The following is a 12,412-nucleotide window of genomic DNA, read 5'->3' as shown; positions in this document are numbered from 1 at the left end:
TGGGTTGGTGGGTGGGTGTGTGGCTGGGTGAGTGGGTAAGTTGTGGTTGATTGAGTGAGTGGGTGAGTGGTGGGTGAGTGGGTGAATGGGTGGGTGAGTGGTGGGTGAATGGGTGGGTGGCGGGTGAGTGAGTGAGTGGGTGAGTGAGTGGGTGAGTGGGGGAGTGAGTGAGTGGGTGGGTGAGTGGGTGAGTGGGTGGGTGAGTGGGTGAGTGGTGGGTGAGTGTGTGGGTGAGTGGTGGGTGAGTGGTGAGTGAGTGGTTGAGTGAGTGGGCGAGTAGATGAGTGAGTGGGTGAGTGTGTGGGTGATTGGGTGAGTGAGTAAGTGGGTGAGTGGGTTGTTGAGTGGTGGGTGAGTAAGTGGGTGAGTGAATGGGTGGGTGGTGAGTGGGTGAGTGGTGGGTGAGTGGATGAGTGTTGGGTGAGTGAGTGGGTGAGTGAGTGGGTGGGTGAGTTGGTGAGTGGGTGGGTGAGTCGGGGTGAGTGGGTGGGTGAGTGAGTGGATGGGTGAGTGGTGGGTGAGTGGGTGGGTGAGTGGGTGAGTGAGTGGGTGAGTGGGTGAGTGAGTGGGTGAGTGGGTGCGTGGTGGGTGAGTGAGTGAGTGGGTGGGTGATTGAGTTAGTGGGTGAGTGGTGGGTTGGTGGGTGGGTGAGTGGGTGGCTGAGTGGTGGGTGAGTGGTGGGTGAGTGGTTGAATGGTGGGTGAGTGCGTGAGTGAGTGGTTGGGTGAGTGAGTGAGTGGGTGGGTGAGTGGTGGGTGAGTGGGTGAGTGAGTGGTGCGTGAGTGGGTGAGTGGGTGAGTGAGTGGGTGAGTGGGTGAGTGGGTGAGTGAGTGAGTGGGTGAGTGGTGGGTGAGTGGGTGGGTGAGTGGGTGAGTGAGTGGGTGAGTGGGTGAGTGAGTGGGTGAGTGGGTGCGTGGTGGGTGAGTGAGTGAGTGGGTGGGTGATTGAGTTAGTGGGTGAGTGGTGGGTTGGTGGGTGGGTGAGTGGGTGGCTGAGTGGTGGGTGAGTGGTGGGTGAGTGGTTGAATGGTGGGTGAGTGCGTGAGTGAGTGGTTGGGTGAGTGAGTGAGTGGGTGGGTGAGTGGTGGGTGAGTGGGTGAGTGAGTGGTGCGTGAGTGGGTGAGTGGGTGAGTGAGTGGGTGAGTGGGTGAGTGGGTGAGTAAGCGGGTGAGTGAGTGGGTAAGTGTGTGGGTGAGTGAGTCAGTGGGTGAGTGGGTGAGTGGTGGGTAAGTGGTGGGTGAGTGTGTGGGTGAGTGGGTGAGTGAGTGAGTGGGTGAGTGAGTGGGTGGGTGAGTGGTGGGTGAGTGGGTGGGTGAGTGAGTGAGTGGGTGAGTGAGTGGGTAAGTGTGTGAGTGAGTGAGTGGGTGAGTGAGTGGGTGGGTGAGTGGTGGGTGAGTGGGTGGGTGAGTGGGTGATTGAGCGGGTGAGTGGGTGAGTGAGTGGGTGAGTGGGTGCGTGGTGGGTGAGTGAGTGAGTGGGTGGGTGATTGAGTTAGTGGGTGAGTGGTGGGTTGGTGGGTGGGTGAGTGGGTGGCTGAGTGGTGGGTGAGTGGTGGGTGAGTGGTTGAATGGTGGGTGAGTGCGTGAGTGAGTGGTTGGGTGAGTGAGTGAGTGGGTGGGTGATTGGTGGGTGAGTGGGTGAGTGAGTGGTGCGTGAGTGGGTGAGTGGGTGAGTGAGTGGGTGAGTGGGTGAGTAAGCGGGTGAGTGAGTGGGTAAGTGTGTGGGTGAGTGAGTCAGTGGGTGAGTTGGTGAGTGGGTGGGTGAGTCGGGGGTGAGTGGGTGGGTGGTGGGTGAGTGAGTGGATGGGTGAGTGAGTGAGTGGGTGGTTGGGTGAGTGGTGGGTGAGTGGGTGAGTGAGTGGGTGGGTGAGTGGGTGAATGGGTGGGTGGGGGAGTGGGTGGGTGAGTGGTGGGTGAGTGGTGTGTGAGTGGGTGAGTGGTGGGTGAGTGGGTGGGTGAGTGAGTAGGTGAGTGAGTGGGTGAGTGGGTGGGTGAATGGTGGGTGAGTGGGTGAGTGGCTGAGTGGTGGGTGAGTGGTGAGTGGGTGAGTGAGTGGGTGGGTGAGTGAGTGAGTGAGTGGTGGGTGAGTGGGTGAGTGAGTGGTGCGTGAGTGGGTGAGTGAGTGGGTGAGTGGGTGAGTAAGTGGGTGAGTGAGTGGGTGAGTGAGTGGGTAAACGTGTGGGTGAGTGAGTAAGTGGGTGAGTGGGTGATTGGGTGGGTGAGTGTGTGGGTGAGTGGGTGAGTGGGTGAGTGAGTGAATGGGTGAGTGAGTGGGTAGGTGAGTGGTGGGTGAGTGGGTGAGTGGTGGGTGAGTGAGTGAGTGGGTGAGTGAGTGAGTGGGTGAGTGGTGGGTGAGTGGGTGGGTGAGTGGGTGATTGAGCGGGTGAGTGGGTGAGTGAGTGGGTGAGTGGGTGCGTGGTGGGTGAGTGAGTGAGTGGGTGGGTGATTGAGTTAGTGGGTGAGTGGTGGGTTGGTGGGTGGGTGAGTGGGTGGCTGAGTGGTGGGTGAGTGGTGGGTGAGTGGTTGAATGGTGGGTGAGTGCGTGAGTGAGTGGTTGGGTGAGTGAGTGAGTGGGTGGGTGAGTGGTGGGTGAGTGGGTGAGTGAGTGGTGCGTGAGTGGGTGAGTGGGTGAGTGAGTGGGTGAGTGGGTGAGTAAGCGGGTGAGTGAGTGGGTAAGTGTGTGGGTGAGTGAGTCAGTGGGTGAGTGGGTGAGTGGTGGGTGAGTGGTGGGTGAGTGTGTGGGTGAGTGGGTGAGTGAGTGAGTGGGTGAGTGAGTGGGTGGGTGAGTGGTGGGTGAGTGGGTGGGTGAGTGAGTGAGTGGGTGAGTGAGTGGGTAAGTGTGTGTGAGTGAGTGAGTGGGTGAGTGAGTGGGTGGGTGAGTGGTGGGTGAGTCGGTGGGTGAGTGAGTGAGTGAGTGGGTGAGTGAGTGGGTGAGTGAGTGGGTGAGTGGGTGAGTGAGTGGGTGAGTGGGTGGGTGGTTGATTGGGTGGGTGGGTGAGTGGTGGGTGAGTGAGTGGTGGGTGAGTGAGTGTGTGGGCGGTAGAGTGAGTTAGTGGGTGAGTGGTGGGTTGGTGGGTGGGTGTGTGGCTGGGTGAGTGGGTAAGTTGTGGTTGATTGAGTGAGTGGGTGAGTGGTGGGTGAGTGGGTGAATGGGTGGGTGAGTGGTGGGTGAATGGGTGGGTGGCGGGTGAGTGAGTGAGTGGGTGAGTGAGTGGGTGAGTGGGGGAGTGAGTGAGTGGGTGGGTGAGTGGGTGAGTGGGTGGGTGAGTGGGTGAGTGGTGGGTGAGTGTGTGGGTGAGTGGTGGGTGAGTGGGTGAGTGAGTGGTTTGAGTGAGTGGGCGAGTAGATGAGTGAGTGGGTGAGTGTGTGGGTGATTGGGTGAGTGAGTAAGTGGGTGAGTGGGTTGTTGAGTGGTGGGTGAGTAAGTGGGTGAGTGAATGGGTGGTGGTGAGTGGGTGAGTGGTGGGTGAGTGGATGAGTGTTGGGTGAGTGAGTGGGTGAGTGAGTGGGTGGGTGAGTTGGTGAGTGGGTGGGTGAGTCGGGGGTGAGTGGGTGGGTGAGTGAGTGGATGGGTGTGAGTGGTGGGTGAGTGGGTGGGTGAGTGGGTGAGTGAGTGGGTGAGTGGGTGAGTGAGTGGGTGAGTGGGTGCGTGGTGGGTGAGTGAGTGAGTGGGTGGGTGATTGAGTTAGTGGGTGAGTGGTGGGTTGGTGGGTGGGTGAGTGGGTGGCTGAGTGGTGGGTGAGTGGTGGGTGAGTGGTTGAATGGTGGGTGAGTGCGTGAGTGAGTGGTTGGGTGAGTGAGTGAGTGGGTGGGTGAGTGGTGGGTGAGTGGGTGAGTGAGTGGTGCGTGAGTGGGTGAGTGGGTGAGTGAGTGGGTGAGTGGGTGAGTGGGTGAGTGAGTGAGTGGGTGAGTGGTGGGTGAGTGGGTGGGTGAGTGGGTGAGTGAGTGGGTGAGTGGGTGAGTGAGTGGGTGAGTGGGTGCGTGGTGGGTGAGTGAGTGAGTGGGTGGGTGATTGAGTTAGTGGGTGAGTGGTGGGTTGGTGGGTGGGTGAGTGGGTGGCTGAGTGGTGGGTGAGTGGTGGGTGAGTGGTTGAATGGTGGGTGAGTGCGTGAGTGAGTGGTTGGTGAGTGAGTGAGTGGGTGGGTGAGTGGTGGGTGAGTGGTGAGTGAGTGGTGCGTGAGTGGGTGAGTGGGTGAGTGAGTGGGTGAGTGGGTGAGTGGGTGAGTAAGCGGGTGAGTGAGTGGGTAAGTGTGTGGGTGAGTGAGTCAGTGGGTGAGTGGGTGAGTGGTGGGTAAGTGGTGGGTGAGTGTGTGGGTGAGTGGGTGAGTGAGTGAGTGGGTGAGTGAGTGGGTGGGTGAGTGGTGGGTGAGTGGGTGGGTGAGTGAGTGAGTGGGTGAGTGAGTGGGTAAGTGTGTGAGTGAGTGAGTGGGTGAGTGAGTGGGTGGGTGAGTGGTGGGTGAGTGGGTGGGTGGGTGAGTGATTGAGCGGGTGAGTGGGTGAGTGAGTGGGTGAGTGGGTGCGTGGTGGGTGAGTGAGTGAGTGGGTGGGTGATTGAGTTAGTGGGTGAGTGGTGGGTTGGTGGGTGGGTGAGTGGGTGGCTGAGTGGTGGGTGAGTGGTGGGTGAGTGGTTGAATGGTGGGTGAGTGCGTGAGTGAGTGGTTGGGTGAGTGAGTGAGTGGGTGGGTGAGTGGTGGGTGAGTGGGTGAGTGAGTGGTGCGTGAGTGGGTGAGTGGGTGAGTGAGTGGGTGAGTGGGTGAGTAAGCGGGTGAGTGAGTGGGTAAGTGTGTGGGTGAGTGAGTCAGTGGGTGAGTGGGTGAGTGGTGGGTGAGTGGTGGGTGAGTGTGTGGGTGAGTGGGTGAGTGAGTGAGTGGGTGAGTGAGTGGGTGGGTGAGTGGTGGGTGAGTGGGTGAGTGGGTGAGTGAGTGGGTGAGTGGGTGAGTAAGCGGGTGAGTGAGTGGGTAAGTGTGTGGGTGAGTGAGTCAGTGGGTGAGTGGGTGAGTGGTGGGTGAGTGGTGGGTGAGTGTGTGGGTGAGTGGGTGAGTGAGTGAGTGGGTGAGTGAGTGGGTGGGTGAGTGGTGGGTGAGTGGGTGGGTGAGTGAGTGAGTGGGTGAGTGAGTGGGTAAGTGTGTGTGAGTGAGTGAGTGGGTGAGTGAGTGGGTGGGTGAGTGGTGGGTGAGTCGGTGGGTGAGTGAGTGAGTGAGTGGGTGAGTGAGTGGGTGAGTGAGTGGGTGAGTGGGTGAGTGAGTGGGTGAGTGGGTGGGTGGTTGATTGGGTGGGTGGGTGAGTGGTGGGTGAGTGAGTGGTGGGTGAGTGAGTGTGTGGGCGGTAGAGTGAGTTAGTGGGTGAGTGGTGGGTTGGTGGGTGGGTGTGTGGCTGGGTGAGTGGGTAAGTTGTGGTTGATTGAGTGAGTGGGTGAGTGGTGGGTGAGTGGGTGAATGGGTGGGTGAGTGGTGGGTGAATGGGTGGGTGGCGGGTGAGTGAGTGAGTGGTGAGTGAGTGGGTGAGTGGGGGAGTGAGTGAGTGGGTGGGTGAGTGGGTGAGTGGGTGGTGAGTGGGTGAGTGGTGGGTGAGTGTGTGGGTGAGTGGTGGGTGAGTGGGTGAGTGAGTGGTTGAGTGAGTGGGCGAGTAGATGAGTGAGTGGGTGAGTGTGTGGGTGATTGGGTGAGTGAGTAAGTGGGTGAGTGGGTTGTTGAGTGGTGGGTGAGTAAGTGGGTGAGTGAATGGGTGGGTGGTGAGTGGGTGAGTGGTGGGTGAGTGGATGAGTGTTGGGTGAGTGAGTGGGTGAGTGAGTGGGTGGGTGAGTTGGTGAGTGGGTGGGTGAGTCGGGGGTGAGTGGGTGGGTGAGTGAGTGGATGGGTGAGTGGTGGGTGAGTGGGTGGGTGAGTGGGTGAGTGAGTGGGTGAGTGGGTGAGTGAGTGGGTGAGTGGGTGCGTGGTGGGTGAGTGAGTGAGTGGGTGGGTGATTGAGTTAGTGGGTGAGTGGTGGGTTGGTGGGTGGGTGAGTGGGTGGCTGAGTGGTGGGTGAGTGGTGGGTGAGTGGTTGAATGGTGGGTGAGTGCGTGAGTGAGTGGTTGGGTGAGTGAGTGAGTGGGTGGGTGAGTGGTGGGTGAGTGGGTGAGTGAGTGGTGCGTGAGTGGGTGAGTGGGTGAGTGAGTGGGTGAGTGGGTGAGTGGGTGAGTGAGTGAGTGGGTGAGTGGTGGGTGAGTGGGTGGGTGAGTGGGTGAGTGAGTGGGTGAGTGGGTGAGTGAGGTGAGTGGGTGAGGGTGCGTGGTGGGTGAGTGAGTGAGTGGGTGGGTGATTGAGTTAGTGGGTGAGTGGTGGGTTGGTGGGTGGGTGAGTGGGTGGCTGAGTGGTGGGTGAGTGGTGGGTGAGTGGTTGAATGGTGGGTGAGTGCGTGAGTGAGTGGTTGGGTGAGTGAGTGAGTGGGTGGGTGAGTGGTGGGTGAGTGGGTGAGTGAGTGGTGCGTGAGTGGGTGAGTGGGTGAGTGAGTGGGTGAGTGGGTGAGTGGGTGAGTAAGCGGGTGAGTGAGTGGGTAAGTGTGTGGGTGAGTGAGTCAGTGGGTGAGTGGGTGAGTGGTGGGTAAGTGGTGGGTGAGTGTGTGGGTGAGTGGGTGAGTGAGTGAGTGGGTGAGTGAGTGGGTGGGTGAGTGGTGGGTGAGTGGGTGGGTGAGTGAGTGAGTGGGTGAGTGAGTGGGTAAGTGTGTGAGTGAGTGAGTGGGTGAGTGAGTGGGTGGGTGAGTGGTGGGTGAGTGGGTGGGTGAGTGGGTGATTGAGCGGGTGAGTGGGTGAGTGAGTGGGTGAGTGGGTGCGTGGTGGGTGAGTGAGTGAGTGGGTGGGTGATTGAGTTAGTGGGTGAGTGGTGGGTTGGTGGGTGGGTGAGTGGGTGGCTGAGTGGTGGGTGAGTGGTGGGTGAGTGGTTGAATGGTGGGTGAGTGCGTGAGTGAGTGGTTGGGTGAGTGAGTGAGTGGGTGGGTGAGTGGTGGGTGAGTGGGTGAGTGAGTGGTGCGTGAGTGGGTGAGTGGGTGAGTGAGTGGGTGAGTGGGTGAGTAAGCGGGTGAGTGAGTGGGTAAGTGTGTGGGTGAGTGAGTCAGTGGGTGAGTGGGTGAGTGGTGGGTGAGTGGTGGGTGAGTGTGTGGGTGAGTGGGTGAGTGAGTGAGTGGGTGAGTGAGTGGGTGGGTGAGTGGTGGGTGAGTGGGTGGGTGAGTGAGTGAGTGGGTGAGTGAGTGGGTAAGTGTGTGTTGAGTGAGTGAGTGGGTGAGTGAGTGGGTGGGTGAGTGGTGGGTGAGTCGGTGGGTGAGTGAGTGAGTGAGTGGGTGAGTGAGTGGGTGAGTGAGTGGGTGAGTGGGTGAGTGAGTGGGTGAGTGGGTGGGTGGTTGATTGGGTGGGTGGGTGAGTGGTGGGTGAGTGAGTGGTGGGTGAGTGAGTGTGTGGGCGGTAGAGTGAGTTAGTGGGTGAGTGGTGGGTTGGTGGGTGGGTGTGTGGCTGGGTGAGTGGGTGAGTTGTGGTTGATTGAGTGAGTGGGTGAGTGGTGGGTGAGTGGGTGAATGGGTGGGTGAGTGGTGGGTGAATGGGTGGGTGGCGGGTGAGTGAGTGAGTGGGTGAGTGAGTGGGTGAGTGGGGGAGTGAGTGAGTGGGTGGGTGAGTGGGTGAGTGGGTGGGTGAGTGGGTGAGTGGTGGGTGAGTGTGTGGGTGAGTGGTGGGTGAGTGGGTGAGTGAGTGGTGGGTGAATGGGTGAGTGAGTGGTTGAGTGAGTGGGCGAGTAGATGAGTGAGTGGGTGAGTGTGTGGGTGATTGGGTGAGTGAGTAAGTGGGTGAGTGGGATGTTGAGTGGTGGGTGAGTAAGTGGGTGAGTGAATGGGTGGGTGGTGAGTGGGTGGTGGTTGAGTGGATGAGTGTTGGGTGAGTGAGTGGGTGAGTGAGTGGGTGGGTGAGTTGGTGAGTGGGTGGGTGAGTCGGGGGTGAGTGGGTGGGTGAGTGAGTGGTGGGTGAGTGGGTGAGTGAGTGAGTGGGTGGGTGAGTGGGTGAGTGGGTGGGTGAGTGGGTGAGTGGTGGGTGAGTGTGTTTGTGAGTGGTGGGTGAGTGGGTGAGTGGGTGAGTGGTTGAGTGAGTGAGTGGGTGAGTGAGTGGGTGATGTGTGAGTGAGTGAGTGGGTGAGTGAGTGGGTGAGTGGTCGGTGAGTGCGTGGTGATTGGGTGAGTGGGTGAATGAGTGAGTGAGTTGGTGAGTGAGTGGGTGAGTGAGTGGGTGGGTGAGTCAGTGGGTGAGTGGGTGGGTGAGTGGTGGGTGAGTGAATGGGTGGGTGAGTGAATGAGTGGGTGGTGGGTGGGTGGGTGAGTGAGTTGGTGGGTGAATGTTGGGTGAGTGGTGGGTGAGTGGTGGGTGAGTGGATTAGTGGTCGGTGAGTGGGTGAGTGGTGGGTGAGTGGTGGGTGAGTGGACGAGTGGTGGGTGAGTGAGTGAGTGGGTGAGTGAGTGGGTGGGTGAGTGGGTGGGTGAGTGGGTGAGTATGTGGGTGAGTGGGTGAGTGGTGGGTGAGTGGTGGGTGAGTGAGTGAGTGGGTGAGTGAGTGGGTGGGTGAGTGGGTGGGTGAGTGGGTGAGTATGTGGGTGAGTGGGTGAGTGGGTGGGTGAGTGGGTGGGTGGGTGGATGAGTGGGTGAGTGTGTGGGTAAGTGGGTGAATGGGTGGGTGAGTGGTGGGTGAATGGGTGGGTGGCGGGTCAGTGAGTGAGTGGGTGAGTGAGTGGGTGAGTGGGGGAGTGAGTGAGTGGGTGGGTGAGTGGGTGAGTGGGTGGGTGAGTGGGTGAGTGGTGGGTGAGTGTGTGGGTGAGTGGTGGGTGAGTGGGTGAGTGAGTGGTGGGTGAGTGGGTGAGTGAGTGGTTGAGTGAGTGGGCGAGTAGATGAGTGAGTGGGTGAGTGTGTGGGTGATTGGGTGAGTGAGTAAGTGGGTGAGTGGGTTGTTGAGTGGTGGGTGAGTGGATGAGTGTTGGGTGAGTGAGTGGGTGAGTGAGTGGGTGAGTTGGTGAGTGGGTGGGTGAGTCGGGGGTGAGTGGGTGAGTGAGTGGGTGAGTGAGTGGGTGGGTGAGTGGGTGAGTGGGTGAGTGGGTGAGTGGTGAGTGAGTGAGTGAGTGGTGTGTGAGTGGGTGAGTGGTGGGTGAGTGGTGGGTGAGTGGGTGCGTGGGTGAGTGAGTGGTGGGTGAGTGAGTGAGTGGTGTGTGAGTGGGTGAGTGGTGGGTGAGTGGTGGGTGAGTGGGTGCGTGGGTGAGTGAGTGGTGGGTGAGTGGGTGAGTGGTGGGTGAGTGGTGGGTGAGTGGGTGAGTGTGTGGGTGAGTGGGTGAGTGGTGGGTGAGTGGTGGGTGAGTGAGTGGGTGGGTGAGTGGGTGGGTGAGTGGGTGAGTGTGTGGGTGAGTGGGTGAGTGGTGAGTGAGTGAGTGAGTGGTGTGTGAGTGGGTGAGTGGTGGGTGAGTGGTGAGTGAGTGGTGAGTGGTGAGTGAGTGGTGAGTGAGTGGTGGGTGAGTGGTGTGTGAGTGGGTGGTGGGTGGTGAGTGGTGAGTGGGTGAGTGGTGAGTGAGTGAGTGAGTGGGTGAGTGGGTGAGTGAGTGGGTGAGTGGGTGAGTGGTGAGTGAGTGGGTGAGTGGTGAGTGGTGAGTGAGTGGGTGAGTGGTGAGTGAGTGGTGAGTGAGTGGTGAGTGGTGTGTGAGTGTGTGGGTGACTGGTGTGTGATTGGGTGAGTGAGTGGGTGAGTGGTGAGTGGTGAGTGAGTGGGTGAGTGGTGAGTGAGTGGTGAGTGAGTGGTGAGTGGTGTGTGAGTGTGTGGGTGACTGGTGTGTGATTGGGTGAGTGGTGAGTGAGTGGTGAGTGGTGAGTGAGTGGGTGAGTGGTGAGTGAGTGGTGAGTGAGTGGTGAGTGGTGTGTGAGTGTGTGGGTGACTGGTGTGTGATTGGGTGAGTGGTGAGTGAGTGGTGAGTGGTGAGTGAGTGAGTGGTGTGATTGGGTGAGTGGTGAGTGAGTGGTGAGTGTGTGGGTGAGTGGTGTGTGAGTGGTGTGTGAGTGGTGAGTGGGTGAGTGGTGAGTGAGTGGGTGAGTGGTGAGTGAGTGAGTGGTGTGTGATTGGGTGAGTGAGTGGGTGGTGAGTGAGTGGTGAGTGGTGTGAGTGGTGTGTGGTGTGAGTGGTGAGTGACTGGTGAGTGAGTGGTGAGTGGTGAGTGAGTGAGTGAGTGGTGTGTGATTGGGTGAGTGGTGGGTGAGTGGTGAGTGAGTGGTGTGAGTGAGTGAGTGGGTGAGTGGTGAGTGAGTGAGTGAGTGGTGAGTGGTGAGTGAGTGGTGGGTGCGTGGGTGAGTGGGTGGTGGGTGAGTGGGTGAGTGGGTGAGTGGTGGGTGAGTGAGTGGTGTGAGTGAGTGGTGGGTGGGTGGGTGAGTGGGTGAGTGGTGAGTGGGTGAGTGTGTGGTGTGAGTGAGTGGTGAGTGACTGGTGAGTGAGTGGTGAGTGAGTGAGTGGTGAGTGAGTGGTGAGTGTGTGGTGAGTGAGTGAGTGGTGAGTGGTGAGTGAGTGGGTGGGTGTGAGAGCTGCTGCAGGATTTTTATCGTTTGTCACGAACCGTTTTTATTTTTTTTATAATCTGTCAACCGGTAAGCGATTATCCATCAGTTACGCATTGCAGCTTCTACAACCCGCGGTTACAACAACAAACACCGTCATGTTGATGATCATGACTGTAGTCCTGAGGGCAGGCAGTGGAGTGTCTGGCTGGGTGTGTGGGTGAGTGTGTGTGTGAGTGTGTGGATGAGTGTGTGTGTGAGTGTGTGTGAGTGTGTGGATGAGTGTGTGTGTAAGTGTGTGTGAGTGTGCGTGAGTGTGTGTGTGTGGGTGAGTGTGGGCGTGTGTGTGAGTGTGTGTGTAAGTGTGTGTGAGTGTGTGGATGAGTGTGTGTGTAAGTGTGTGTGAGTGTGTGTGTGTGGGTGAGTGTGTGTGTGAGTGTGTGTGAGTGTGCGTGAGTGTGTGTGTGTGGGTGAGTGTGGGCGTGTGTGTGAGTGTTTGGGTGGATGAGTTTGCGAGTGAGTTTGTGGATCTGCTTCATTATGTTGGTAAATGTTTGGGTGTGGGTGAGTGTGTGAGTGAGTGTGCGTGAGCGTATGGGTGGATGAGTTTACGAGTGAGTTTGTGTGGGTGAGTGTGTGTGTGGGCGTGTGTGTGAGTGTTTGGGTGGATGAGTTTGCGAGTGAGTTTGTGGATCTGCGTGAGCGTGTGTGTGTGAGTGTGTGATTGTGTGCGTGTGTGAGTGTGTGCGTGTGAGTGTGTGTGATTGGGCCTTACCATCAGCCCCACCAAAACTAAGCACCTGTCTGGGTATTTTGTACCATCGGACACTCCACCCCCACAACTCCCAATCGGTGATGGGGCAGTTGTGGAGAGAGTGGAGAGTTTCCCATACCTGGGCAGTGTGCTTATGACTGGCTCCAGTTTAACAGCAGAGGTCTCACTCCGAATCAGTCGAGCGGCAATATATTTTCATCGGTTGCGTAACGCTGTGTGGAAGCTACCTGGTATGTCGCTCCGCACTAAGCTTCAGGTCTTCTAGGCCACGGTAATTCCCTCCCTTCTCTACGCTTGCGAAACGTGGACCCCCCTAATGGAACATCTTCGACGGTTAGAAACATTTAGGCTGGCCTGCCTACGATCCATCCTGGGTTTAACCAGGCTGGATTGTGTGAGGAGCTCACAAATCCTTGAAAGATCTGGGCAGGGTCCCATCGGTGACCTCCTCCGGCAGGCAAGGTTGTGTTGGCTGGGTCATGTAGCCCGCATGCCCAGCCACCGCATGCCGAAACAGCTTTTGTTCGGCCGGATCGAGTGGGCTAAACGGGCGCGGCACGGGCTAGAGAAGAGATGGAGTGATGTGGTACAGGAGGACGTGGAGCTGAGTGGACTTGCCAATGACTGGTACCAGCGGTGTCAAGATCGGCCTCTGTGGAGGAGGCTCGTGAAGGACGCTCCTGGGCAGTTGGAGGCAGTCGCCCTCCAACAACAACGGAGGGCGGAGGAGCGACGCTCACAACAAAGAGCGGAGCGCCGGGTGGCTAAAGCACAGCAGGTTGGCACAGTAGGGGGCACAGGTGGTGCATCAGCCAGTCATCTTAGTCATTCGACTCGTGGCACCTGGGTCTGCCCCGTGACCTCCTGTCAGGGGGCGTTCAACACTTCACGTGGCCTCAAGGTGCACATGGCCTGGCACAAGCATCGTGGTGACGTCACCGCCACTTTGTGGCGGATGGCCGTTGTTGTTGTGTGGGTGTGTGTGTGATTGAGTGTGTGGGTGAGTGTGTGTGGGTGAGTGTGTGTGTGAGTGCGTGTGAGTGTGTGGGTGTGTGGGTGAGTGTGTGCGTGAGTGTGTGGGTGAGTGGGTGGGGATGAGTGTGTGC

Source organism: Petromyzon marinus, chromosome 77 (assembly GCF_048934315.1).
Source record: "Petromyzon marinus isolate PM22_M1 ecotype Great Lakes invasive population chromosome 77, UKy_Petmar_22M1.pri1.0, whole genome shotgun sequence".
In the NCBI taxonomy this organism is placed as follows: Eukaryota; Metazoa; Chordata; class Hyperoartia; order Petromyzontiformes; family Petromyzontidae; genus Petromyzon; species Petromyzon marinus.
This window is presented reverse-complemented; position numbering follows the sequence as displayed.